This window comes from Protopterus annectens, chromosome 6.part0 (assembly GCF_019279795.1).
Source record: "Protopterus annectens isolate FY-2018-M chromosome 6.part0, PAN1.0, whole genome shotgun sequence".
NCBI classification, from domain to species: Eukaryota; Metazoa; Chordata; order Ceratodontiformes; family Protopteridae; genus Protopterus; species Protopterus annectens.
Window position 1 is genome coordinate 1,628,282,639 of NC_056737.1, and position 24,451 is coordinate 1,628,307,089.

Below are 24,451 nucleotides of genomic sequence, written 5' to 3' on the forward strand. Positions count from 1 at the left end.
TCGCAGTGCTTTGACTCGGGTGAGCGTGGACCTGACATCATCTTCGGACCTCATCTCCTCTGCGCCGAGGGCTACTACCATATCTTCCATGGTTAGTCGACCTTCAGAGCTGGGGGATCAGCTTTCGAGGTCAAGAAGAGTGTGCTGGCCAGGTCATCAGCTGCATCTTACAGCACCAACACTCTTCCCCCTCCAGCACCGATATCAGTCTCAGATCACCCTCTATCTAGGGACAGCGGAGACCTAAGGCCACAGAATACCTCCATGAGTGTTCTTCTGCTTTTTGAGGCCTCCCCAGATTTTTTACCTGAGGAACCCCCACAGAAAAAGTGTGTGCAAGAGGAAGCACATTGATAACCAAGATGAGTCTCTCACGTCTGACACTGACCTCGAGGAGTCAGAGGGGTCCCCCAAGTTGTCTTCTGATGATATCTCTTTCTCAGATATCTTAAAAATATTGAGACAGAGAGGCAACTGGCCCTCCAAAGCCCCTTCTGAGGAGGAGTCGGTGTTCCTGAAGGCCTTTGGGTCCCAACCCTCTGTCTCTTGGGTTTCTCCCCCGTTCGATGAGCTCCTGGACCTCGTTTGTTGAAAGGTGTGGTAAACTCCAGACACTGTGGAACTGGTCCCTAGGAGACCCAACAAGTTTTTGTCCGCTCCCCCTGATAAAGATTTTCTTACAAAAGGCGTTCCAGTAGATGCCATGGTGGTGGCAGCAGCCACCAACAAGGAACTTGCAGAAACTTCATCTACCATCCATCCCCCTAACAAGGAGTCCAGGGCTATGGTCAAGTATGGGAAGCGTGTGTTCTCTTCAGTGCCTTTACACTGCGGTCGCTGAACTATTTGTTGTATTTTACATAGCTCCAGAGAGAGCTCCTAAAAGAGCTGGGAGATTCTCTACAAGGTAACGTTTATGATGCTGTGGCTCAGAAGGTCAATGCTCAGATGTCCACCCTAAATTCTATTACCAACTCCTCCATGAGGCTGATCTCTTATGCAGCCGACAGAGCAAGCATTGCTGTGGGTTCTGGAGTCTCTCTTAGGAGACACTCCTAGATGCACTTCATGGAGGCTTTCAAGTCTATCTTCACCAACGCCCCCTTTGACGGTTCATCCTTATTTGGAACCAAGGTGAAGGACACTCACACTAGGTGCGAGCAGGAAGCAAAAACCCTGTCTGCTGTGGGAGTCCATTTTTCCATGCCTTCTAGACCTTATCCCAAGGGCCAGAAGGGTGGAAAAATGTGGTTCAGAAAGTCGCAGAGGTTTTTCATGATGCACAGAGTGATTCCCCCTCCAGAGGCAGAGGAAGGGGTGGAAATTCAGGTAGACACCACCCTAGAGGCAGAGGAGGCTCACGTAACCAGGGGGACCGCGATTTCTTTTGTGGTTCTCCTTACCAGCGCTCCTGAGGGGAGGCCCGACTGTGTGTCTCTGGTGCCAGTCGGGGGTCGCATTTCTCTATAACCAGAAGCATGGCGAGACATCACCCAAGACGAGTGGGTATTAGAGATAATTTCCAGAGGTTATCACATTCCCCTTCTTTCTTATCCCCCTCCAAACAAAAGAATCCCAGATGTTCCACCCAGTCAAAGGGATTCCGCAATGTTAGAAGTACAAAAGTTGCTGTCAAAGCAAGCCATCCAGCCCATCTCCTCAGACCAAGTAGGATTAGAGACTTACTCCAGATTCTTTTTGGTGTCGAAAAGAACAGGGCACCTGAGACCCATTTTGTAGAGAAGTCCAAGTTCTGCATGGTTACATTACAGTCAAGTCTTCCGTTATTAGGGAAAGATGTGTGGATGTGCTCCATCGACCTCAAGGATGCTTACTACCATATCAAAATGGACAGGGCATCCAGAAGTCACTTATGCTTCTGTCTGGGAGCCAGTCATTTTCAGTTTCGCGCCCTGCCTTTTGGTCTCACCACAGCCCCCAGGGTGTTCACCAAATGCATGGCAGTGGTAACGACTCACTTGAGACGTCAGGGATTCCAAGTGTTTCTGTACGTGGATGACTGGCTCCTGTCTGCCACCACCAGATATCTACTGCTTCGGACCAGGGACGCCACTATTGTACTGTGCCAAAGTCTGGGAATTACTTTGAATTGGGAAAAGTCTGCCTTGCTGCCCTCACAGCATGTTACCTTTCTCTGCGCCGAATTAGACACGGTGCTCATGAGGGTTTTTTTTACCAGAAGAGAGAATTCAGGTTTTACAGCAGCAGGTCTATGCTTTGCTACCACTGAAGAAGGTCAAGGCAAAAGTGGTCCTCAGGTTGTTAGGGACCATGGCTGCCACAGTTATGCTAGTTCCTCTTGCAAGACTACACATGAGGCTTCTTCAGTGGCTACTTTTTGCCCAATGGCCTCTACAGCATCTCCCGCTCTCCCATCTTACTTTGATTACAGACAGGTGCAAGCACGATCTGCGCTGGTGGCTTCAGGCCGGCGATCTTAACGCGGGTATGCCTTTTATTCTTCCTTCTCCAGTTGCCACGGTGACCACGGATGCCTCCCAGATCGGAGGAGGCATTATCTCGGTGGGACAGTCCAAGGCATGTGGCAAGAACACAAGATCCATTCACATGTCAATGTCTTAGAGATGAGAGCGGTGCTATTAGAGTTGCAAGCACTTCAAGGCTTTCTTCCTCATGGGACAATTGCAATCCACTCAGACAACATGTCAGTGGTATGGTATCTGAACAAACAGGGAGGAACCAGGTTGTATCCCCTTTGCAGAGGTTTTTCATGATGCACAGAGTGATTCCCCCTCCAGAGGCAGAGGAAGGGGTGGAAATTCAGGTAGACACCACCCTAGAGGCAGAGGAGGCTCGCGCACTGGGCAGTATCTTCACAGCGCTTTGTAGTGGCAACGCACATACTGGGGTAGTTCAACGTGATTGTCAACAGGCTGAACAGAGCTATTCTGATGTCTCACGAGTGGTCCCTGAGTGAACAAGTGGCAGAGCGGATTTTCCACAGATGGGGTCAGCCTTGCTGTGATCTATTTGCCAGCCCCCTCAATGCCAAATGCAGCAGCTACTTCACCCTTATCCTCCCGAAGGGGGAGGCACCCAGGGGCATTCTAGTTCATGATTGGCCCTCCAGTTTTCTCTCTGCCTTCCCTCCAATCCCCCTGATAATGAAGGTTATTCAAAAAGCACAATCCTTAGGAAGAAAAATGATAATGATTGCACCACACTGGCCTCGTCAGATCTGGTTTCCTTTTCTCCACCCTTATCTAATGGACAATCCGTGGATTCTAGACCCAGAGCCAGATCTGTTGACTCATATGTCAGGGCAGTTCCACCACTCCATTCAGACCCTCAGGTTGACAGCATGGCTGCTCCAATTCTGTCATGATTTTTCACCGGAGGTGGTTCATATTCTGTCTTCTTCCCACAAGCCTTCTACTAGGAAGATTTATTGCAGTAAGTGGAAGAGATTCTCCATTTGGGCTCATGAAAGGCAGATTGATCCCTATACAGCTCCCATTTCATCAGTTTTAGAATTTCTTTCTCAACTGTTCAGCCAGGGATCAGCTGCGGCAACTATCAAAGTGCAGTTGGCAGCCATATCTACTTTTCATGTTGCTAATGAACCCAATCTAATGACGCATAGACTTTGTAGGGTTTTTCTGAAAGGGACTATGCTACTTCAACCTCCAATCTTTGATCTTGTAATGCCACGGGACCTTAATTTTGTGTTACAGTGGCTTACCTCACCTCCTTTTGAGCCCGCAGCAACCTGTGACATAAAACTTTTGTCTTGGAAGACAATCTTTTTGATAGCCATCACTTTGGCTAGGCGGGTCTCTGAACTCCAAGCTTTATCGGTTCAGCCCCCTTACTTGGTATTTCAGAAGGATAGGGTTTTGCTACGACATAATCCTTCCTTTATGCTCAAGGTTGCTTCGGTGGTCAACCTCAACCAGTCCATTGAGCTGCCTGTATTTTTCCCTGAATTCTCTAATAGGGCAGAATTTAAGGTTCATCAGCTAGATGTCCACAGACAGTTGTGTTTCTATTTACATAGAACAAATGATGTTAGGAAATCTGATCAACTCTTTGCCTCGTTTTCAGACAATAGACTCGGGACTCCAGTTTCTAAAGTAACTCTGTCCTGATGGATTTCTAGTTGCATTTCTTTCATCTATACTTCAAATGGCAAGGAATTACTCTTTAAAGTGAAGGCTCATTCTACATGTTTGGTGTCTACTTCTACTGCTTCTTAGGCTAGGATGTCTATGGATGATATTTGTGCTGCAGCCACTTGGGCATCTCCTCACACCTTTATTAGTCACTACAAATTGGATCTGATATCTAGAGGCAGAGATTCCTTTGGTTCCACAGTGCTCAGGAGTATTTTCCAGTAAGCCACCCAAGGTTTAGGTGCTAGGGATGCTGTCCCACGGGTAAGAATGTAAGCGAGATTGGACTACATAACATCAGGAAGTTATGTACTCACCATAACGTTCGATGTATGCAGTCCATCTCGCCTCACATTCTTACTAACCCTCCCACCTACCCCCTCCTGGAGGACCTAGAGGTCGAGTCTCTGTTTTCAGCACTCCTTTTTGATGTGTTGAGTTGGTTCTTCCTCTCAGCATGTCGGTGTGTGTTTATGTGAACTTGCAGCAAACAAGATCTGGGGATAGGCAAGTTGCAGCATGGGATACCTCTTAGCCATGAGCCAATTGAAGACTTCGAGCTAGAGTATGGCTGAGTTGGAGCCAAGGTTTGGCTCCGAACCCACGGGTAAGAATGTGAGGTGAGATGGACTACATACATCGAACATTATGGTGAGTACATAACTTCTTGTTTTTTGACATTTACCTTTTACAGACTACTGACTTCAGTTTTACCTTGATTTCAGGATTCCTTTTTGGCTTTACCATGGAACAACTTAATAGTTCCTCAGTTCTTCCTTACTCCAGCAACAAAAAGAAGAAATTTTTCAGACAGCTGTTGCCCTTCAGAAGGCATTGACTTTGTCTCCATGATAGATGGGTGAGACTGCAGTGATCATTTTGGGCTCTTTAGACCACTCATCATTATCTTTGGTTTCCTCTGGTGTAGTCCCTTCAGCCACCATGGACCACTGCTTAGTCATGGTGTCTGTGGTTGTTGGAGTGTCCTTGGCAGACATGGGAAAATCACTTTTGTTGGTCTTGGAGGAAAGAATGGGGAATGTTTCTTTGTACAACTGGACCGAAATGTCTGATCGGTAGGTTGATGTCCCTGACAGGAGTCAGTCTGCTTCTATGGATATTTCTTTTAAAAAGAAGCAGAGAGTTAAACACTTAACATGGATGATTTATTGGGCTTAGCTCAGGGTTAAGGTCAGGCTCTTAACCCTTTTCATTTTAGATTTACTGGTGAGAGAGAAAGGAATTCCTCATTTTCAGAAGATTTCCAGTGTGATTAGCACATAAAGTAATTGTGAGGGAGCAAATTCTGTTTTTTCCCCTCAGTTAACTGATTTTAATTTTGAGGAGAGTATTTTTTCTGACTGTTCCTTGGAAGAAGTTTCTTTTTCAGAAACTATATCTCGGTTGATCTAATTGCTTCAGTGCAAAAGTAATGACAGTCTAGTTTCTTTGAAAAATATAATGATTTACTAAAACTGGAATTTCCTCAACCTACTCCTATTTCTCCCATTCCTACAGCTTTGAGGGATGTTTTTATTACAGCCTGGAACATGCCTGCCTGCCAACCAACAGCTGCAAAGAAGGCAGATAGATTATATTAAGTTCTTCAGTCTTACAAATTTTTATTTTCTAATCCTTGGTCTGAGCCTTCAGTTATTTCCTTGGCAAATTCTTCTGCAACTAAACATTCTGAAAATGCTAATCCCTTCCCCTCTGATAAGGATGGGAAAGCCTTTGACAGATTTTAAGAAAGTATGTATTTCTCCATGCCAGCCTCTGATTGGGTCATGGCAGAGGAATCAGAAGCAAGCACAGGACAGTCTTCAAGGCTTTCACTAGCCACTAGAGAGATATGCTAGGGAGGCTGGACAGTAACCAGATAAAGCCTAACATTTCTGGCCTTCTTCTTCACAGATGGCTGACCCTAGGGATGGGAGGATTCTGCCATAGCACCCTGAGCCAACAGCTTAAGTCATTGATATATGGTCAAGGGGGACAGACAGCTATGGAGGGTCTTAGGCACAGATGCCTGCCAGATAGAGCACCGCGTATGTTCATGGGAAGCACCCAAGTAAAAAAGACACTGGTTGTTGTGGTATTTATGGGGAACCTGCCTTCCAAACTGACATTTTCCCTTTCTAGATGACATGAACACAGTATCATACAAGCATTAGAAAATGAAGAGAAGAAACCCAAGTGGGCACTTATCTGCAAATGGCTTGGTAACCAGCACAGCAGACGGGTGTTCAGACTGTCATTCAATAATGGCATTTGGACTGGTGGCAAAGCAGTTCTGAGTGTTTGCATTCGTATAGAGCACATGTGTGATGTATGGTACCTATAAGAGCTAAAGGCTTTTGTATACTGGCTGGACATTGGGCTATCCTTGGCAGGGGATCCCTTAGGTGAAGAATACTGCAACAGTGAAGAGAAGGGCATCTACTGTTATGGTAAGATTTTACACAACTGTACTTTTTCCTTGTAATTATCATCAATACAACATGACATAAATTGCTGAATTCCTTCCTTGCCTTAAACCTCCCTCCTAATCCTCTTGAACATTATCCTGCATGTATTGTTCCCACAATTTCCATTTACTTCCTTATGCAATTTGATCCTTCCCTTTTCTAAAACTCCCTCTTTCAGTTCTTTTATCTTTTTTTATGATGTTGAATACCTCATATACAGCTGCTTTAGACTTTGATTTTCATTTTCTAGAAATTGCTTTTTTGGCAGCCAACAGAATTAAACTTAAGTCCTTGCTATGTTCAAGCAATTCAGATTCTGTATCTCATCTCAAAAGAATAATTTCCATATTTACAGCCATTTGCTTACCCAATATTTGTGAGAGAGCACTCTGTAGGGAATTTTGTAAAATCTGCCAATTCATTACACTCCCAAAACATATGTTCCCAGTTACCGCTTTCTTTTCCATCACACTTCTAACATTTGCTATCTACTTGAAAAAAAATTTTTTGAAGTCTGCTTGAGCTATAAGAATATACTTCTGGAAACACTTCCAAGCAAAGAGCCTAAACCTTTTGGGCTTTGTTGCATACTTGGGAGACATACATATGTCCCCCCATTGTTCTCTTGTAAATTGATTTTCCAGTCTCTCTTCCCAATATTTTCTAACCTCCTTTGATTGAGTCTAATAGATACCATGCCATATTTTGTATACCGTACTAATTATCCATTTTTTAACAGCAGCATCTCTTCTTGATTCAACTGAAAACTCTACCAGAACAGGTCTTTTACTTAATATTTCTATATCCCTTTTTCTTTGCCTATGCTCTATTAATCCCTTGTAGGGAAGGCAGTGTTTAGCCTGAAGTCCAAAATGTCTTCTTGGCCTCTGCTCAGTCTGTTACCTTTCTCTTGCTAGTTATTTGTTCCAAATATTTTGGTTACTTTGCCATTTTTCTCTGGTAAATTCCAGACCCCTCTTGCCTATTTTCTGTACCCCTATTTGTAGTCATCCCAAATGACAAAAAAAAAAAAAAAAATCACCTTTCTCCACTCTTGTGTTGGCTTAATTCTTAGAATATTTCTGCTACTTTATTAATATAATATTTTTTTTAATTTCTTCAAATCTTTTGGGTTTCTGATACCATGATGGGAATGGACCCTATTCCTAAGTCAAAGTACAATTCAAATTCATGAAATTAGTAGTGTTTCAATCTTTGATGTCAGCCAAAAGTGCTATTTGCAGCACCTGCAATGTGCCCAGTGATGGCTCCTTCTGCAATTCGTACGGAGTTATATGGATTGGTAACATATCTAAATACGATTGTAGATTTTTTTTATAGGACTCATTGCTCCTACTATTATTGTAACAGTCTGGGTATTTTTCTTCCATATTGCTCTCATTTCTGCCAACAGATCCTGATATTTTAGACTTTGTGTCTCTCTGTACGTAAGACACTGTAGTCACTGGGTGTGGCAATTTCAATTATCAATGCTACTCTTGTCTTCTTAGACCACTATATACGGTTTTCCAGCATCTATCTTTTGAACTGTTAGTAATGGGTGATCCCATGTGATATAAACTTCATTTTCTATGATTATAGGTTCATAGGTTCATAGGTTTATACTAGGCTATCTGCCCTAAGGCATTTATAAGCCTAGCCCAAATTATTGTGGCTTACGCCACCCCTTATATGAAAAAATACTGTGCCCATTAGTTTGTTGTGCCTCTGTCCAGCAGTGACCCAGAGATGATTCCCGGGGTAAACCTACGATCTACCATCCACAGGTCTAGATTTCTCTTGAACAGAGTCAGCGAGGTGCTCTGCCTCACATGGACCGGGATTTTATTCCACAGCATAGGGAGTCTCTGAGTGATAAATCTATCCCTCCAGCACGTCCTATTTATATCCGTGCTAAGGTTTAAGTCGCTTGCTCTAGTGGTTTTGGTGGATTTGGATTTTTGAGGTGGAGCATGTCCATTAATTCCAGGTTGGACATGGCCTTGTATGTCAGGCACATGTCACCTCTGAGCAGACGGTATGCGACTGAATAGAGCTGGAGTTTCTTCAATCTGGCAGCATATGACAGATTTTGGAGTCCCTTTATCCTTTTGGTGAGGAACTTTTGGGGTCTCTCCAATTGCTGCAGATGTCGGGTGAGATACATCCCGAATGGGGCATTGTACTCGATCATTGGTCTGATAAGTGAAGAGTACAGGGGAACAATGACCTCACTAGATCTGGATGTGAATCCCTTCATGATCAGGTGGGCAATGTAGAAGGTCTTTCTAACCACTTTAGCAATGTGAGTGTCAAAGAAAGGCCACTGTCAACCTGGGTCCCCAGGTCCCTGATAACCTCTTCTGTGCTTAGTGGATTGCCACCTATATGGTAGCTTGGGGTTACCTTGTTTTTCCCGAAGGGTATGACTATACATTTTTGGCGTTTAACTTCAGGCCATGGCTCTGGCACCAGCTATCTGTTTCCGTGAGTCCCTTCTGAAGGATATCCGTGTCCGATGCACTTTCCACTATGGCCCAGTTTGCAGTCATCTGCAAACTTTGTCAGCCAAAGTCCTCCCATGTTGGCCTGTACTTCTGAGAAGTAGATGCCAAACAATAGGGGCCAAGGACCGAGCCCTGTGGGACACCACTTGTGACCGGCTTGGAGTCTGACACAGCGCCAGCAACTCTAACCCTGTGGGTTCTGTTCTTAAGCCAGTTTGCAACCCATCTTGTGACATATGGGTTTACATTTAAGCTGGTAAGTTTTTCTACAATACCCGAGTGGGGTATTGTGTCGAAAGCCTTTGCAAGGTCAAGGTAGGCTGTATGGACTGCCTTTCCCTCATCAATGGCCTTGGTGACTATTTCAAGAAGTCGACCAAGTTCAAAAGGCATGATCTTCCCTTGACAAAGCCAAACTGGGTCGGGTCCAATGTCTGCAAGTCCCCTATATCTTTGTTTATGAGCTCCATTATGATCCTCTCCATAGCTTTGCAGACTAGACTTGTTAAGCTTATGGGGGTAATTACCAGGGTCCGTAGAGGCCACCTTTGTGGAGTGGGACCACAGTTGCCGTCGCCACTCCTTGGGCACGTATCCTGTGGTAAGGCTGAGATTAAACAGCTGCCTTATGTGCGGGTTTAATTCCTCATTTAGATCGTGTAGCACACAGCCGGGGACACCATCCGGTCCCATTGATGCTGTGTTTTTAGCTTTAGAGAGAGCAGCTTTCACCTGCGCATTTGAGATGTCCGGGAGGCTACACTCGGCTGGGATAGTTATCTCTCCTTTAGGGAGAGGGTGAAGTTTGCACTGAACCTGTCTGCCAGTATGTTGGCAATGTCTGTGGGTTCAGTGATTTTTGTATCATTTTGGACTAATTCTGAGCATATCTGTGAGCTTCCACCCAGGTTCCTAACATAGCTGAAAAAGGCCTTATGATTGTCCTTTGAATCCATGGCAATTTTTCTCTCAAAATTGGCCTTAGTTGATTTTATGAGTGCTCGTATTTTTTACTAATAATGATCAGGGGTGACTTCCCTTTTATGGATTTTGTTCTATCATGTAATAGCTTTCTCCTCTTATTGTAAAGTTTGTTAATGGCTGGGGTCCACCAGACTGGACGTTTGCCCTTTGTGGAAAGAGTCTTGGTTTTATTTGGGATTGCCTGATCCATGCAGTCCTGGAGGTGTTCATAGAAGGCATTTGTAAGGGCTTCCGCAGCTTGGGTTGTGGTTTCCTCTGACTCAGGGGCCTTGAAGGATACCACACCAGTCTTGAGTAGTGTGAAGTTTGCTTTAGAGAAGTTCTTCACTATGGTCTTTTTTGTTTGGGGTGGGGGGGGGATGTGGATTTCCAGTGAGATTAGTTTATGATCAGATCTCACCAATGAGGGATATACTCCCGGTGTGGAGCATTTTGTCCCCATGTTTGTGACAATGAGATCTAGTATATTTTCTCCTCTCGTGGGAACAGTGACTAGCTGTTCCATGGCATTTGAATTTATGAACTCCAGGAACCGTTGGGCTAGAAAGTTAGGGCTTGAGTAATGTTCCCAGTCTATATTCAGGTAGTTGAAGTCACCCAATATGATGGTGTTTGGAGATACATTTATACCCTCCAGTGTCTTCAGGAAGGCTGTGTGGGGTTCCTGAGTTTGAGAGGGTGGCCTGTAGCATGCTACAATTTGTAGAGCAGTTTTGCCTATGGTTAGTTGCACCTGGATGGTAACTGAAGCCTCATGCGTTGCCACCAACCTGGAGGTGTGAGTATCCTTTATGAATATGGATACACCCTCCTTTTGTGGAGTGGTCCGGGTTTTGGGGCCGGAACGCATGATATGAGGTAAAACCTAATAGTGCCGGGGTGCTCTCAGGAGCCTTGAACCAGGTTTCAGTTACAGCACAGACATCGATGTTCTCCATACTGAGAAGGGCCTTGAGTGCGTGCATTTTGAGATTTAGACTTCTGGTATTGAGCAGCATTACCCTCAATTTCTTCCCATTTTGTTTTCTAGGGTGGTAGGTTTAGAATTTGAGCCTTGCCTAAAAAGGCACTATGGCGGTGGCAAGAGCCTTAGCCAATATCCGGAATCCCAAGGGTGACAGGTGCAAGCCGTCCCTTGCGAAGCAGCGTGGCTTGTCAAGCATGTCATCCCAGGCAGACAGACACTGGATCCCCTTTGAATGACACCAGACATTAAGCCAATTGTTAAAGCTGATCATCTTGTCTCTATATTGTGGCATCATTCTTGGTGAAGGAAGGATACTGCTCAGGGTTAGGGTCATACCTGCCTGGGCTACATAATCAGAGAGCTCCTCTATGTCTCTTTTCATGTAGTCCAGGGAGGTCCGTCTCAGGTCGTTCACACCAGCATGGACAATGACTGTGTCATATTTGTACTTGCCGTGGAGTGACCAGTGCTTGTGTTATGTGGCGGATTCTAGCCCGATAGGCAGCTTACTGTGACCCTCTCCTTGTTCAGCCTGGTGAGTGGGACGTCAGTGTGTCTGACTATGGAGTCACCTATGACAAGTATGTTTGGTGTTGTATTTGGCCTTAAGGGCTGTGACTGCTTTGCACACTGCTTTTGTGGTTTATGTGTTGCTTGTGGGGTGTCTTGAGGTAGCAGTTGTTTGGGTGTCTGCTTTGGAGGCCTCTGCTGTTTAGGTAAATTTTACTCAGAGCCTCCAAGTATGTCTTTGTGTGTTTATGTGTTTGATTCAGTGGAGTGGTAGCATTATGTGAGGCTGGTTTTGTGGTGTGTGTAGTTGCCTTCTCCTCTTGTCTGGTCTTGCCAGTCCTGAGTTGAGAGAGCTCAGCCTCCAGTTTGGCTAAATAGCTGCATCTCTCAAGTATTTGTGTTATGTGGGAGGAGGAGAGGGTTGTCTGTGTACATGAGGCAGTTATAACATTGCCTCAAGATTCCCAGATTCACCAGCTGGACCGGAGAGGAGATTGACAACTGACCTTTGGACATGCTAGAATAATATTGGGAAATCCTTAATTGAAAACAAATGCCAGTGGGGAGTGAGGGTGTAGTGCTTTTAATTTTTAGTGCTGACTTATATAATTGCTTTAGTGAGCAAGTGCCAGGTAACTTGAGTGCAATGTGTTACAAGTAACTAAATGCAAAAACGACAAACAGTAACTTTCTTTCAAGTGAAACAAGGAAATAAGTACAGTAAGCAATGCAGATATCACTAGTGATCCACAGAAGCTGAGAAGTTGCGTATTAGGTGGAATTAGCTTCCAGGGAAATAACAAGCAAACAAACAACAAGCATATAAACAAAGCTAGATTCAGTAGGCCTGGATCTAGTCTATGCTAGAGCAAACAAGGTGAACCAATTTCAGTAAGATACAGTTCAAATATTCAGGCACTATAAACCTTTAACCAGAAAATTTCCAGCTCAGAAGGGCAGAGTCCAGCCTCTTCTCCCACAAGAGTGCAGACCACGAACCTTCTTAATGTAAAATAACTGGCCTGAAGCCCAAGTGCCTAAACCAGAACTAATACACTTGGACACTGGGCTCTCAATCAGCAGTTCCCAACTTAGAAGGATGAAAGCTACCTGTCCTGCCACCACAGTGCTTGCCACAAACCTTCCTAATGTAAAACAACTGGTCTGAAGCCCAAGTGCTTAATCCAAAAGACTTGAATGATAGCTACACTTTAATCAAGTTACAACCAAGCAGTAATAAATACCATTGAATACTTTAGAGAATGTCTGGATTAGTGCTCAAGTTACACAAACAAAGCTAGATCCAGCAGGCCCGAATCCAGTCTATGCCACAGCAAACAAGGCGCACCAACTTCAGTAAGAAACAGTTCAGATATGCATGCACTATAAGCCTTTAACCAGAATTTCCAGCTCAGAAGGGCAGAGTCCAGCCTCTCCTCCCACAAGAGTGCAGACCACGAACCCTCTTAATGTAAAATAACTGGCTTGAAAGCCCAAGTGCTTAAACCAGAATTAATACACTTTTAGAATAACAGACACTGAGCCCTCAATCAGCAGTTCTCAACCTAGAAGGATGTAAGCTACCTGTTCTGCCACAACAGTGCAGACCACAAACCCTCTCAGTGCAAAAAAACTAACTGGTCCGAAGCCCAAGTGTTTAAACCAAAAGGCTTAGAATGAGTTACACCAAGCAGTAATAAATACAATTGAGTATTTTAAGATGATGCAAAAGTAAAAGAAGTAGGTAAAAACACAAGTACAGTAAAAGCAGATGAATTTTTTTTTTTTTTTTTTTTTCTGAACAAGTGCTGAGATCAAAGAAACAGATTTAAGTGCTGAAACTAGAAAACTGGCTAGTTACAAGAAAAAAAACAAGCTAGAAGGCTTCCCTCAAACACAGAAGGGCTTGGGGCTCAGAAGCCTACAAATAGTCTGTACCACTTAACAAGAAAGGCAGGAAATAAGCTTAATTTTTTTTTTTCTATTTCCCAGATGCTCTCTTTGTACACAGTAGGAGTGCCTGAAATCAGAATATGATCTCACTGCACTCAGTTGAGTGAGCAAATGAGATGGGCCCAGAGGCAGGCTGAGGGGGCAGTTTCAATGCCACTAAGATTAACACCAAAACAAAAACAGGGCGGGTGGGTGGGAATAACTGAAGAGCAGAATAACCAGTTAAAATTCCTTCAACACTCCTTCATACACAGTTTAAATCAATTTAAATACTGTATTTTTAAAAAAAAATGTGCATTAAAGATACTTAAATTCTCTTATACGTCCAGTTGAATATAACCAAGTTCTTAGCTTGCCAAGCTGAAGTTTTAAAGCAGGAGTTATTTCACATGCACCAGTTTAAATATGCAAGGACAGGAAATCAAAGAATGTGGCTACCCCACACCTGTAATTACTAGCAAATAACAAAATTCAGCCAACACTAGCTTTTAGTTCAAGTTACTGAAGAGCAGAATAACCAGTTAAAAATTCCTTCAACACTCCTTCATACACAGTTTAAATCAATTTAAATACTGTATTTTTAAAAAAAAGTGCATAAAAGGTACTTAAATTCTCTTATACGTCCAGTTGAATATAACCAAGTTCTTAGCTTGCCAAGCTGAAGTTTTAAAGCAGGAGTTATTTCACATGCACCAGTTTAAATATGCAAGGACAGGAAATCAAAGAATGTGGCTATCCCCACACCTGTAATTACTAGCAAATAACAAAATTCAGCCAACACTAGCTTTTAGTTCAAGTTACTGAAGAGCAGAATAACCAGTTAAAAATTCCTTCAACACTCCTTCATACACAGTTTAAATCAATTTAAATACTGTATTTTTTAAAAAGTGCATAAAAAGGTACTTAAATTCTCTTATACGTCCAGTTGAATATAACCAAGTTCTTAGCTTGCCAAGCTGAAGTTTTAAAGCAGGAGTTATTTCACATGCACCAGTTTAAATATGCAAGGACAGGAAATCAAAGAATGTGGCTACCCCCACACCTGTAATTACTAGCAAATAACAAAATTCAGCCAACACTAGCTTTTAGTTCAAGTTACTGAAGAGCAGAATAACCAGTTAAAAATTCCTTCAACACTCCTTCATACACAGTTTAAATCAATTTAAATACTGTATTTTTAAAAAAAAGTGCATAAAAGGTACTTAAATTCTCTTATACGTCCAGTTGAATATAACCAAGTTCTTAGCTTGCCAAGCTGAAGTTTTAAAGCAGGAGTTATTTCACATGCACCAGTTTAAATATGCAAGGACAGGAAATCAAAGAATGTGGCTAACCCACACCTGTAATTACTAGCAAATAACAAAATTCAGCCAACACTAGCTTTTAGTTCAAGTTACTGAAGAGCAGAATAACCAGTTAAAAATTCCTTCAACACTCCTTCATACACAGTTTAAATCAATTTAAATACTGTATTTTTAAAAAAAGTGCATAAAAAGGTACTTAAATTCTCTTATACGTCCAGTTGAATATAACCAAGTTCTTAGCTTGCCAAGCTGAAGTTTTAAAGCAGGAGTTATTTCACATGCACCAGTTTAAATATGCAAGGACAGGAAATCAAAGAATGTGGCTACCCCCACACCTGTAATTACTAGCAAATAACAAAATTCAGCCAACACTAGCTTTTAGTTCAAGTTACTGAAGAGCAGAATAACCAGTTAAAAATTCCTTCAACACTCCTTCATACACAGTTTAAATCAATTTAAATACTGTATTTTTAAGAAAAAAAGTGCATAAAAAGGTACTTAAATTCTCTTATACGTCCAGTTGAATATAACCAAGTTCTTAGCTTGCCAAGCTGAAGTTTTAAAGCAGGAGTTATTTCACATGCACCAGTTTAAATATGCAAGGACAGGAAATCAAAGAATGTGGCTACCCCACACCTGTAATTACTAGCAAATAACAAAATTCAGCCAACACTAGCTTTTAGTTCAAGTTACTGAAGAGCAGAATAACCAGTTAAAAATTCCTTCAACACTCCTTCATACACAGTTTAAATCAATTTAAATACTGTATTTTTAAAAAAAAAGTGCAGAAAATGGTACTTAAATTCTCTTATACGTCCAGTTGAATATAACCAAGTTCTTAGCTTGCCAAGCTGAAGTTTTAAAGCAGGAGTTATTTCACATGCACCAGTTTAAATATGCAAGGACAGGAAATCAAAGAATGTGGCTACCCCACACCTGTAATTACTAGCAAATAACAAAATTCAGCCAACACTAGCTTTTAGTTCAAGTTACTGAAGAGCAGAATAACCAGTTAAAAATTCCTTCAACACTCCTTCATACACAGTTTAAATCAATTTAAATACTGTATTTTTTTAAAAAAAAAGTGCATAAAAAGGTACTTAAATTCTCTTATACGTCCAGTTGAATATAACCAAGTTCTTAGCTTGCCAAGCTGAAGTTTTAAAGCAGGAGTTATTTCACATGCACCAGTTTAAATATGCAAGGACAGGAAATCAAAGAATGTGGCTACCCCCACACCTGTAATTACTAGCAAATAACAAAATTCAGCCAACACTAGCTTTTAGTTCAAGTTACTGAAGAGCAGAATAACCAGTTAAAAATTCCTTCAACACTCCTTCATACACAGTTTAAATCAATTTAAATACTGTATTTTTAAAAAAGTGCATAAAAAGGTACTTAAATTCTCTTATACGTCCAGTTGAATATAACCAAGTTCTTAGCTTGCCAAGCTGAAGTTTTAAAGCAGGAGTTATTTCACATGCACCAGTTTAAATATGCAAGGACAGGAAATCAAAGAATGTGGCTACCCCACACCTGTAATTACTAGCAAATAACAAAATTCAGCCAACACTAGCTTTTAGTTCAAGTTACTGAAGAGCAGAATAACCAGTTAAAAATTCCTTCAACACTCCTTCATACACAGTTTAAATCAATTTAAATACTGTATTTTTAAAAAAAAGTGCATAAAAGGTACTTAAATTCTCTTATACGTCCAGTTGAATATAACCAAGTTCTTAGCTTGCCAAGCTGAAGTTTTAAAGCAGGAGTTATTTCACATGCACCAGTTTAAATATGCAAGGACAGGAAATCAAAGAATGTGGCTACCCCCACACCTGTAATTACTAGCAAATAACAAAATTCAGCCAACACTAGCTTTTAGTTCAAGTTACTGAAGAGCAGAATAACCAGTTAAAAATTCCTTCAACACTCCTTCATACACAGTTTAAATCAATTTAAATACTGTATTTTTTAAAAGTAGAAGTGCATAAATAGGTACTTAAATTCTCTTATACGTCCAGTTGAATATAACCAAGTTCTTAGCTTGCCAAGCTGAAGTTTTAAAGCAGGAGTTATTTCACATGCACCAGTTTAAATATGCAAGGACAGGAAATCAAAGAATGTGGCTACCCCCACACCTGTAATTACTAGCAAATAACAAAATTCAGCCAACACTAGCTTTTAGTTCAAGTTACTGAAGAGCAGAATAACCAGTTAAAAATTCCTTCAACACTCCTTCATACACAGTTTAAATCAATTTAAATACTGTATTTTTAAAAAAAAAGTGCATAAAAAGGTACTTAAATTCTCTTATATGTCCAGTTGAATATAACCAAGTTCTTAGCTTGCCAAGCTGAAGTTTTAAAGCAGGAATTATTTCACATGCACCAGTTTAAATATGCAAGGACAGGAAATCAAAGAATGTGGCTACCCCCACACCTGTAATTACTAGCAAATAACAAAATTCAGCCAACACTAGCTTTTAGTTCAAGTTACTGAAGAGCAGAATAACCAGTTAAAATTCCTTCAACACTCCTTCATACACAGTTTAAATCAATTTAAATACTGTATTTTTAAAAAAAAAGTGCATAAAAGGTACTTAAATTCTCTTATACGTCCAGTTGAATATAACCAAGTTCTTAGCTTGCCAAGCTGAAGTTTTAAAGCAGGAGTTATTTCACATGCACCAGTTTAAATATGCAAGGACAGGAAATCAAAGAATGTGGCTACCCCCACACCTGTAATTACTAGCAAATAACAAAATTCAGCCAACACTAGCTTTTAGTTCAAGTTACTGAAGAGCAGAATAACCAGTTAAAAATTCCTTCAACACTCCTTCATACACAGTTTAAATCAATTTAAATACTGTATTTTTAAAAAAAAGTGCATAAAAGGTACTTAAATTCTCTTATACGTCCAGTTGAATATAACCAAGTTCTTAGCTTGCCAAGCTGAAGTTTTAAAGCAGGAATTATTTCACATGCACCAGTTTAAATATGCAAGGACAGGAAATCAAAGAATGTGGCTACCCCCACACCTGTAATTACTAGCAAATAACAAAATTCAGCCAACACTAGCTTTTAGTTCAAGTTACTGAAGAGCAGAATAACCAGTTAAAAATTCCTTCAACACTCCTTCATACACAGTTTAAATCAATTTAAATACTGTATTTTTTAAAAAAAAAAGTGCATAAAAAGGTACTTAAATTCTCTTATACGTCCAGTTGAATATAACCAAGTTCTTAGCTTGCCAAGCTGAAGTATGATGTTTTGTGGCTCATGTTTCCGGTGTTTTTTAGCCACTTCAGTACCATAATGTTTGCACAATCACCTTGACAAAGAGTCACCCTGGAATATTCCCCTTTGAATTTTTATCCTTGGGATAATAACTTGTCCTTTATCATGGCTTCATTGCAAAGTGGTCTGACACTGTTTCATGGTCACTGTAATATAGTCAATCAGTGTAGGGTGCATCTTATACATTTTAATCACACTGTTATCCATGAATGTGGGATACTATCAAATGCTTTTTTGTAGTCAATCCATGCCATACTTAGATTCTTCCCCTTTTACACTTCTCCACTATGACTTTATTTAGCAACAAATGATCCTTTGTTCCATATGACTTTCTTTTATTGCCCTGTTGTTCTACTGTCATAATTGAGTTTTCTTCTAAATGACTATAAAACTCTGTCAGCATCAATTCCCATGTATAGTTTATACATCATCGGAAGGCAAGTTATTGGTCTATAATTTTTAGGGTGCTTGCAGGTTCACTCTTAAGTAGGAGGATTGTTTTTCCCGTTGTTAACCAGGTTGGTGTCTGTTCAGAGCGTGCATATAAATAGTTCTTACTCATGGCTAAATCTTGTGCAAAGATGTTAATACTTTCAGCAAAAAATTAGGTACTGCATCAGGGCCTAGGGTTTTCCAATTAGAGGCTTTTCTTAACTTTGTTTCAATCTCTGTGGCTGTTACTTCATCTCATTTTATATCCTTTATGTTTGAACCTTTTATTCTTTCTTTAACTTCTATTCATTTAGCATCTTTGCTATGTTCCACAGGATCTTCATAGATACTTCTCCAAAATGTATCTATTTCTTCTTTTTTGGTAGTCTTTCAATTCCTTTTACCTTATTTCCCAATTCTCTATAAAACATTTTTGGATCATCAATAAATTGCTTATTTTGTACTTTACAATATATTTATCTTTATATATTCTACGTCTTTTCTCCTGTGATGAAATTTGTAGCTTATTTGCGATAGTGCATGATAGATCCTGGTCTGTTCTAATACTTAGTATTTTTTTTTTATCTGTTCCCTCTTCTATAGTCTTCTAACAGTGACACTTCTTGTCTTAACTGCTTTATAGTTTTCTCTGTTTCATATTTCCATGATGGTATTCGATTTCTCCCCTTCCTTTCCCTCACTACCCTGCTTTCTTGTGGTAGAACTCTATCAGTTATTAATTTAGCTGCACAGTAATATATCCTGTTTACTTCTGTTATATTGCATGGATCTCTATTTACAGTCCTAATTACTGTGTTCATTTGTTTTATCAGACTTCTAACTTTTGGGGTTTTATTAACCTTTTGCAATCTATTTCTTTCATTGATCTTGATATATCTATGTCTATTAAATCAAGCAACTCTTCTCTTAGCTTATTTTCTTCCAAACTGAGGGCACATCCCTTGTTTTCCAGTTCCTGCGGGTATTCTATAGAAGATTCTATATCATCTTCCTGTAACACATTTTCTTTAACTTCATCCTGTGCCATCCATTGCTCTATCATATGGGAACTCACTGGCCTGTCACTCCTCAACATTGACTGCATCAGAGTTTCCTGTTCCTTCCCTTGCTGTCTAGCGTCAAATGAATGTTTATACTGGTTTCCTGTGGAAGCTCCAAATTTTCTTCATATGGCACCTGATCAATTGCTTCCTGTTCCACTGATTTGCCCTAAATTCGGATATCTGTTACTCTATCCTGTTGTGGTGCTTTCTGACTTATGAATCCCTCACTTTGCAGGTACTCCATGACCTCAATGTCTATTTCTTTAAGTTCTCCATTACTAATCTCCTTTTCTACTTTTCCACTTTCTGTTCTTATTTTTTGTATTGTAAAGTTTTCCATGTCTGGATTCCTTTGCCTGTATTTCTTTTCAAACATCTTTGGTGCTGCTCTTTTTGTATTGGTTAGTTTTGCTTTCTCCTTTGCGTAAATATTATACCATATTAAATCTCTTTTTCTTTCTCATGTCCATATGTCTTCTTCAGATGTTTCCTGATCTTCATGTTTCTCCCTACTTTGGGGACTCACTCCATCCTGTTGTGATGTAACCTGTGTTAGGCCTTCTACACCAAATCATTCACGTCACAGGCACTCCATAACTTCAACTTCTATTTTTTTAACTTATATTTTACTAATCTCATTTTCTACATTCCATCTTTGTGATGTTATTTTTTTTATTGTGAAATTTTCCATATCTGGATGCCTTTGCCTGTATTTCTCTTTGAATATCTTTGGGGCTACCTTCTTTACATTGATTAATTTGGCTTTCTCCTTAGCATAAATATTGCACCATATCAACTCTGTCTTTCTTTCCTATGAAAAAGTTAGAAATAGCACAACTATAATCCAAAATGCAGAATGTTGACCCCCAATCACTCGAAACCGATGTTATTCACAAGCTGCACTTTATTACACAAAACGAAGAACACAAGGGTTGAGCGCTTTCATCTGTCTTAATACAGATTTCATCAGAACCAATGACACTACATCAGAACATACATTTTATACCTGTTTTGGCGCCATAAAATAATTAATTATACTGATTAATTATTCTGAACACATTCTCAACTTAAAGCAGCCATGTTCACTTAAACCTATACCAAAATGTACTGTGACATTATTTGTATACATGTGATACCCTAAAAACATATTCTATAAACATGTTCTAAAACCATTTTAAAAACATAACTAAAATTACTCTAAAGTAATTTAATATAATATAATATCACTCTATCCAAGTAAATGTTTGTAATGATAAAAATCTGAATAAAATTCTGAATAAAATTCTGAATGAAATTCAATATATATAATATTAAATATATATTAAGTAAATTCCCATTAGCTCTGCTTTGTCTATATAATTTTCTAAATGACTAAACTGGGTATGAAATGTTCTATAATAAAACTTCACTTACATGCTCTTGCACCTATGTAAGCCTAATTATGTACATCCTCTTGTCGAAAGATTACAACCTTAACCCTAGGTACATGCTGCTACCAGTACATATGTGCTAGGGTATGTGGATTAAGTAATGTAACAGTTACTCTTAATTTAATGCTAACAATGGTTTCAGACTAATGAAATCATTAATACCTGGCGGTGTGGTGGCATCCGTGCATATTTGCCATCTACTTTCTTTCCATGCCAGGTATGTCTTCCAATTACCTCCTTTTTCCATGGTATCTACTTGATCTATGATGGAAAAACTAAACTTATGGTCAATACCTTTGTCATGAATGTGCCTGTATAATGCATTTTTCTTGTCTTGTTTTTTTATCCTGTACATATGTTCATATATTCGTGTCTTTATCTTCCTCTCTGTTTTGCCTATATAAAAGGCCGGACACGCAGTACAGGTTGCTATATACACTAGACGTTGAGAATTACAATTCCCTATGCTGCACATTACCTTAGTATTCATGATGTTGTTGAGTCTGATAGTATGTGTTGTATTTATGTATGTACATTGTTTGCATCTTCCACATTTACTGGTCCCTTTTGTACTCTTATTTCTTTCATATTTCATTCCACTTTCCAAAATTCTTTTAATATTGTTACCAGTTTTGTACACCGTACATATCTCAGTTCCAACTATACTGCCTAAAGTGCCCGAAGAGATAATAATATTCCAATGCTTCTTCAAAATATCCATGATCAAATTAACAAACGGATTAAATCGAATGACGCATACTTGTTTGTTAAAAGCCCGACTTTGATCGCTTTGTAACCCAGTAGGTCTCCCTAACAAGGGTGTGTATTTAAGTCCCCATTGTGCTTTAACATATGTTGTGATGTTATCTAATAGTTTCTTGGGGTAACCCCTTTCTGTGAAAAGTAATGTGATATTGTCTATTTCGCTATTCATATCTTCGATGGTAGATGACATCCTTGCTGCTCTAATACATTGACCCTTCACAATATTTTTGAAAATATGTCGTGGGTGGCAGCTGGTGAAATGAATGTAATCGTTGGAAAAAGTGGACTTCCTATACAATCTAGACACAAAACCAGTTCCAGTATTGCCTATCCACGTGTCTAAGTAAGCAATACCCTTTTTATCTTGTTGGAACGTGAATCTTAAAAAATCTGTGGTGTTATTGAGGTATTCCACAAAGGTGGGAATCATTTCAGTTGGTCCTGTCCAAATGATGAACACATCGTTCTGATGAAATCTGTATTAAGACAGATGAAAGCGCTCAACCCTTGTGTTCTTCGTTTTGTGTAATAAAGTGCAGCTTGTGAATAACATCGGTTTCGAGTGATTGGGGGTCAACATTCTGCATTTCTTTCCTATGTCCATATTTATGTTTTTATACTTTTCAAATGTCTCTTGGTTTTGTTGTTTATATTTTTGCACTTCCTCAGATGCTTCTTTTTCCAAATAGACCAAGGTTTCTTGATCTAAATACTGTTTTTCACAAATCTGCTGTATTAATGAGCACAAATTTTCATTTGAAGCTTCTGACAGTTTTTCTTGCAGAAGCATTTTTCTTTCCTCTAATTTCTCATTTAGTCATTTTGTAGATCTTGTGTCTGGAAATTCTGGTCTTTTTACATAATAATAATAACAATACATAATTTATTTTTTATCTTCAATAGTACACTTTATCATCTTTATGGCTCTTCTTTGGCCTATCAGTTTTTGTGATGTTTTAATATTCTGTATGGTTGTTATTATACTGCTTAAGAATCTGCATTCAAAATCCCACTCTTTCTTTATTTCTTGACCTTCCCCCTGCTTCATCATCCCTTTTCATTTTGAATTAGAACCATTTCCTGAACCAATTCATGTATGGGTACATAATGTACACCTATAGCTTTGTTTTATTTTCATTAATTTTATACCCCAAAAAACTTGTAACTGTCTCAAAATGTTCCACAACACTGAGATGTCCTTTTCTGGATTTATCAAGTTCAAAATAATACTATCTGCAAATAAAGTCAAGTTTTCTTGATTACCATGCCAGTTATATCCTTGCATTTCTTAGTTCCTTATTTAATTTGCCAGTGGCTCTAAATATAAAGCAAATAACAAAGAGGAAAGAGAACACCCCTGCCTAGTCCTTCTGTTCAAACACAACTTATTAGATAGGAACCCTCCCTACTTAAATTCTTGCCTCCAATTGTTCGTGTATTCTCCTAATTAACCTTACTATTGTATCAGGGAATGCAATTGCTTTCATTGCCCTACTCATAAAATCCCACCTTACTCTGTCAAATGCTTTCTCTGCATCAGTACCCATTTACAACATGTTTGTATATTTGGCTTCCCTCTGGATCATTACTGTTATATTACTGCTGTCAAATGTTTGCCCCTCCCCTACAAAACCATATTGATCCTTATCTATCAAGTTTGGCAACATTTTTGCCACTCTTTTAGCTAGTATAGATGTAGTTTATAATCATGGTTAAAAACTGAAATGTGCCTGTATCAAGCTGGATCTCATTGATCTTTACCGTCTTTAGGTATTACAGCCACCACGGTTTTCTTCCAAGGTGTTGGTACTTCCCCTCCTTTTGAAATACTGTCAAACCCCAGGATTCAGTAACGCCTACACTAAGTGTACACCGTTTTGAGTGAACAAACATAACTCACATCTTCTTCCTAAGTTTAGTTTTCCTACTGATACTCTTGCAGCTTTAAATATTGACAGGGATTCATAATGGTAACCACAAAATGTGGACTACGTGTACACTTAGTGTAATCTTTTTGAGTGACTAGAAAGCACAAAAAAATGTGATAAGAATGTTCTTGAATACATATCGTGTACGCTTATTGTAGGCTTTATTGGATCTGGCCCAAAATCTTTCTGATCTTTATCACTTTCTTCCCTCCTAACTTCCAAACTTCCACCTGTTCCTGGAGACTTTCCTGAAGATTGATCATACATCATTGTTTTTAATCTCATTTCGTCCTGTCTTAACTGTTAGTTCTTAAGCCTCATCTACCTCTAACCTTGGCTTAATTAAGTTCATAGGTTAGTATTAATCTAACTCCCTTTTGGGCCATTTTAAGCCTAGCCAATTAGGCCATGTAAGAATCAAACCTCATACCTTGTGTCAGTAGAGTAAACACCTTAACCATTATGCCAACCTCCCTTGCTCAAGTAAGTCAATTCAATATAATATATATATAAAAGTCAGCTATATATATATATATATATATATATATATATATATATATATATATATATATATATATATATATTTATATATGTATATATGGGAGCCCTTCATTTGTTCGAACTTTCAGATATTCAAAACTCATATGGCCAACACCATATGAGCGAACGTTTGAAAGGCTGATAAATGA

The 24,451-nt window shown here is 39.6% G+C and overlaps 1 protein-coding gene across 1 annotated transcript in view; it reads left to right on the forward strand.

The window, feature by feature from the left end:
• DNAH7 (dynein axonemal heavy chain 7) overlaps positions 1 to 24,451 on the forward strand; it is a 4,771,155-nt gene that overhangs the window by 4,671,837 nt on the left and 74,867 nt on the right. The window lies entirely within an intron of this gene.